Source organism: Dryobates pubescens, chromosome 1 (genome assembly GCF_014839835.1).
Source record: "Dryobates pubescens isolate bDryPub1 chromosome 1, bDryPub1.pri, whole genome shotgun sequence".
Classification (NCBI taxonomy): Eukaryota; Metazoa; Chordata; class Aves; order Piciformes; family Picidae; genus Dryobates; species Dryobates pubescens.
Genome location: NC_071612.1, coordinates 18,842,353 through 18,848,393, shown reverse-complemented (window position 1 = coordinate 18,848,393; position 6,041 = coordinate 18,842,353).

Genomic DNA, 6,041 nt, shown 5'->3' with positions numbered 1-6,041 from the left:
GGAGGGAATTGGGGCTCCATACAAATGCTTTACTTTAGACAGCTCTCTTCTGACAAAAGTTGAAGGTTTGGGGTTTAAGAGTTCTCTCATCTGTGCGTTTTGGTTTTCAGTTTCAATGTCCTTTTTACTCCTTATTTTCCCACCTATAGCACAGCAAAGGACATACGTAAAAACCAATGACATACAGAGCTGATGGTGACAGAACATCAAAGGAACACTGGGACACAAGACAAATGGCAATGTGAGAGCCATAAAGTAAGTCAGAAGTATGAAACAGATCAAAATAAATGGTATTTGAACATGCTAATGTTACAAGCAAACCTTTTGCTACTTAAATTTGACAGTGTTCAGAGTGAAAAATAAAGAGATGTGTCTTATATGCCACACATAATCTCTTTTAAGACCAGCAGAACTGCTCAGCTGGCTGAAAATGTCTTTCAGTGGTTGTTCAAGGAGCCCATTGCTATGTGGTGTCCAAACTATGTGTTCCTCAGGTTAACTCCTTTGGAATCTTCTACCTTAGAAATTGTGTTTCTTGCTCCAAACTGAATTAAAGACTATTCTGTTTACAGAACAAACACACACATTATGAACAAACGTACAGAATGCAAATACAAATGAATATGAAGTTAATTTCTTTTAAAAGGTGTAAAGGGCTTTTGCTGGTCCTTGTGTGACCAGAGATGATGTACAAGCATTGCTACCAATTCCCTTATCACCAAGGCAGGATACTTATGTAAGCAGCTCCTGTGGAGGGGAGCCCCAGTTTTATTGCTTAGTGCAATAAACATAAAGCTGTGGGACCTGCAATCATGAACAGGTTGGAAGAGGCCACTGCTGAACTATAGAATCACGGAATGGCTTAGATTGGAAGGGATGCTGGACATCATCTGCTCCAGCCTCAACTAGCCCAGGTTGATCAAGCCCTCATCTAGCCTGGCCTTGAACACCTCCAGGGAGGGGCAGCCACAACCTCCCTGGACAACCTATTCTAGAGTCTCACCACCCTTGTACTGAAGAACTTCTTCCTCAGCTCCAGTCTAACCCTGCTCTCGCTCAGCTCCAAACCATTCCCCCTTGTCCTGTCTCCACACACCCTCAGGAAAAGTTCCTCTGCAGCCTTCCTGCAGGATCCCTTCAGGTGCTAGCAGGCAGCTCTGAGGTCCCCCTGGAGCTTTCTCCTCTCCAGGCTGAACACCCCCAGCTCCCTCAGCCTATCCTCACAGCAGAGCTGCTCCAGCTCTTGGATCATCTCTGTGGCCTTCTCTGGACTCTCTCCAGCAGCTCTGTGTCCTTCTGCTGGAGACACCAATGCTGGAGGCAGGATTGGAGGTGAGGTCTGAGCAGAGCAGAGTCAAGGGGCAGAATCCCCTCTCCTGCCCTGCTGCCCACACTGCTCTGGCTGCAGCCCAGCACACAGCTGCCTGCTGGGCTGCCTGAGGCACTGCTGGCTCCTGGGGATCTGCTCAGCACCCAACACCCCCAAGGCTCTTTCTTCAGAGCTGCTCTCAACCCACTCTGCACCCAGCCTAGATTTGTGCCTGGGGCTGGCCTGACCCAGGTGCAAGACCTTGACTTGGTGAATCTCCTGCAGCTGCCACTGGCCACTTCTCAAGCCTGTCAAGATCCTTCTGGATGGATCCCTGCCCTCAGGTGAGTCCAGCTCACCACACAGCTTGGTCTCATCGACAAGCTTTCTGAGGGTGCACTGAAGGGGGGTCTAGACACATGGCTGTCCTCACCTTATAGCCACTACGCTTGGGAATGAGCTGTTTGCCTGAGGCTCAGCAGGCACCCTGTCTGCAGGGAGAGATCTGTAGTTCACTGCAGCAGGTCCTCCCCATCTGGACTAGTCAGAGGAGCACTTGGGTTGCAGTGTAGCTATGAAGGGGGCATGCCTGGAAATGCAGCTGAGGCTCAGGGCTTGTGACACATCAGGTAAGAATCTCTCCCATAAGCCCAGTACCACAGGGCTGCAGCTTTGGCGATGCAGCCAGGGGGCATTACCTCTCTAACATGCAACAGCTACGGAGCAGATGTGGGAGTCAAATTGTGGCAACCACCTTAAATCACGTGAGTCTCTGTGACTATTGAGTCCTTTGGAGTTTCTTCAGTGGGGCTTGCTGGAAATTTGCATTCCCACTGGCATTAAGCTGCAAGAACTGTAGCTGACTTGCAGTGGTTTTTCACTGAAGCAGACTTAATTGGTGACTGAATCCATTTTTGGAGGCCACACAGAAGCAGATGGATAACCAGCACAGGGGTTGATTTAGGCTTCCATTTTTAATGCTGAAGGTCACCAAAGATTGCATTTCACCATACTCAGAAGTGTGTTGAACTGATCATTAACTCTCATCTCATGAAAACCCCTTGGACAGAGTTCACACGTGAAGTGACTCTCTTCACAAACTGCTCAGCAAACATTTATTTAATTAGGCAATCTAGAAAATCCTCATCTTGATTTCCACTGGCCTCCTCTGCTGCTTTTTTGTACACTGGGCTAGGACCCCCCCCCCCCCCCCCCCCCCCCCATTTTAGAGAAAGAAAGAAGGTTTCATTGTTATAGCCCACAGAAAATAGAAGAAAGCCTGCATGATGAGAGCAAAGATGTGTCTGCATCTTCTCTTCTGCTGCTGAGGAGAGCACACGGTGAAAGGAGGGCAACGGATGGAAGCTGAATTTTACTGTCAAAGGCTAAGCACAGCAAGAGCTGGAGCAAAGCTCTGAAGCACACAATGTTGTCAGCTGGGAACAAGTCTGACGTTTGCAAAAGCACAATGCTTGCCTGAGTCTGAGTGGCTGAACCTCAGAAATGCACTCAGCTAGATGGCGTGGAGGAGTGTGTCTGACACAGATGGATGTATGAGCAAGTCAAAATGTGTTAGTGACATGAGATAAAGCACTCAGTGCAACAAAGGATGTAGTAAAACATTGGCTTCATTACAGGATCAAGGATGACTTAAATTTCCCCTCTCCAGTTCAGGGTAAATGCTCACAAGGCATCAGCATTCCTGACCACGCAGGAGCTGAGCCTCCAGGAGTTGGTCTCATCCAGACTTTGTGTCAGCTTTGCCAGCAGATGGTCCTGAGGTGTCTCCCAGCTGAGGGGAGATGCTGCATGCAGCCTGCTGCGATCCAGGAGAGCTCACAGGGTCTCGCTGTTGGTGGGGTTGGACATAGCTGACTTTTGCCAGGCACTTTGCCATTTCAGCCTGATTGGAGTGCTGACACATTCTGGTTTGGGCATGTCCATCCTTGCTGGATTTTAAGGTTCTGGGATCTTTCCATCAGCTGCACCTGCCCAGAACCTGTTGGATCTTGGGGTCCTGGTGCTGCCCCTCCGGGCCATGACCCAAGTAGAGGTCTACCAGGTTGTGCAAGGCTCAGCTGATCCTTCAAGACAATAAAGGGAGGAGCACTGATGTGCAGTGAGGTGGCACTTCACCACTCTGGTCCACTGCAGCAGCTAATTGTCCTTATTGTCCCTGGAGAGCAGGGGAGGCAAGAGCTGTGTACATTCAGGGAGTGCCTTACTGCTCTGGTGCACACCTTGCACAAGCACTGTGTGGCTCAGGAGTCACAGTGTACCATGCAGCCCATGAGTGAGGGGAACCATACCACCAGTTAATTTATCAGCCCTTAAATCTGCTTGAACTGTAAATGCCACAGTGTCTCAACCCCAAGAAGAACTGGTCAGAGCGGTGGCTGGGGCCCCATGCCTGGAGATACTGAAGGTGAGGCTGGACAGGGCTCTGGGCAACCTGATCTAGTTGAGGATGTCCCTGATGACTGCAGAGGGGTTGGACTGGAGGACCTTTGAAGGTCCCTTCCAACCCAGACCATTCTGTGATTCTGTGATCCTCTCTGGCTTCAAGTGTCCAGCTCCAGTATTCAGAGATGCTGATAAACTTTTGGATCATCCCTTTTGCAGCTTCTGGAGCTCTTTGCAAATGCATTTGCATGAACTCCTTTGGCACTTGCAAAGGCTTGGTTCACTCTAGTGAGAATATTCTGCCCATAATCCCCAAAATTAGAGATCTGCTCTGTGTAGGTGATGCTTAGGAGTTTGGTGTGGAGGTTGAGTTCATCCTTCTCTCTGCTAACTCATGTTTGTACTGCACAGTCACATGCCAGAGAGATCTATGAGCACAGGACCTGCTGTAAGTCATGTTGGGAATGGGTGTAATTTCAGTGGAACTGAGAGACAGCTTAGTCTGTGCCTGTGAAAGGGCCTGTGAGCCAGGGCTCACACAGAGTTTGGAACTTCAGTCCTCTGTTACAACTTTATATGCTGCTTGTCAGCCCTGTATCATTTTTTTTTGTTTTAATCAATATATTTTCCTGTCTCCAACCTTTGACTTAGTTGTGCCGAGTGAATCTTTTCTGATTATGAAAATGACCCTGTGCAAAATAGGTGCAGACTCAAGCTGGTGCCAAGAGGGGTAATAGATTGGTGATGTGATTCATCTGCAGCCACATGAGGCAACAAGACAATAGTGTGTGGTAGGTCATCCCTGCTTGTGTGTGAATTTGAGCAGTCATTGCAAAATGAGAACTCTGCAAGGGTTATCACATGCACCTGGGCTGGAACAACCCTCACTGTCAATACAGGCTGGGGGAGGAGGGGAGAGAAAGCAGCCCTGAGGAAAAGGACTTGGGGGTGCTGGTGGATGAGGAGCTAGACAGGAGCAGGCAGTGTGAGACTGCAGCACAGAAGGCCAAGGGCAGCCTGGTCTGCATCCAAAGCAGCATTGCCAGAGATGGAGAGAGGAGATCCTGCCCCTCTGCTCTGCTCCTCTGCCGAGATCTAACCTGCAGTGCTGGGTCCAGCTCTGGAGCCCTCAACACAGGAAGGACCTGGACCTGATGGAGAAGGTCCAGAGGGGGGCACAAAAATGCTCAGGGGGTTGGAGCAGCTCTGCTATGAGGACAGGCTGAGGGAGCTGGGGGTGTTCAGCCTAGAGAGGAGAAGGCTCCAGGCAGACCTAATAGTGACCTGCCAGTACCTGAAGGGGAGTACAAGAAGGCTGCAGAGAGACTGTTTGCAAAGGCCTGCAGGGACAGGAGCAGGGGCAATGGCTTCAAACTAGAGCAGAGCAGATTGAGATTGGATGTGAGGAACAAGTTCTGCACCAGGAGGGTGGTGGAACACTGGAACAGGTTGCCCAGGGAGGTGTTTGAGGCTCCATGCCTGGAGCTATTCAAGGTGAGGCTGGACAGGGCTCTGGGCAACCTGATCCAGTGGAGGATGTCCCTGCTGACTGCAAAGGGGTTGGACTGGGTGAGCTTTGGAGGTGCCTTCCAGCCCAGAGCACTCTGTGACTCTGTGTCAGGATTTTTGTGTTATGCAGAGCAGACACTGGAGGGTGCAGCGAGGGTCTTTGAGACCGCTGCTAAGAACAGCACTGAAACTTGGGTGGAAACTAAAGACAAGCCCATTGCAACTTCACATCTTAGACCTGAGATGAATTTGCAGTCTGTGTTAGACTCTCAAGACATTAATCATTATTAATGGACATGTGAGCTTGCAGCCCAGAAGCCAGTCCCGTCCTGGGCTGCATCAAAAGCAGTGTGGGCAGCAGGCAGAGGAAGGAAATTCTACTCTTCTGCTGCACTCTGCTGAGAACCTCCCTGCCGTGCTGGGGCCAGCTCTGGAGGCCTCAGCACAGCAGAGACAGGGCAGAGGTTTTGTTTTTGTTTGTTTTGGGCAGAGGTGAACATGCGTTGTATCATTGACACTGCTTGCAGCAAGAGCTTTTTAGTTTGTGCTCTTTTTTTCCTTTTGTGTTTCCTCCTCTTGTTCTCTCAAGCCCTGCAGAGAGAACAATTCTGCAGAGCCATTCTGTGGATTACACCCTGCAGAAAACCATGTTGGGGCAGGGCCAGAGGAGGCCACAGCAATGGTAGCCCTCTGCTGTGAGTCCTGGCTGAGAGAGGTGGGGTTGTTCAGCCTGGAGAAGAGAAGGCTCCAGGGAGACCTGGTGGTCTTTCAGTTCTTCAAGGGGACCTCTAAAAAAGACAGAAACAGACTTTTTAGCAAG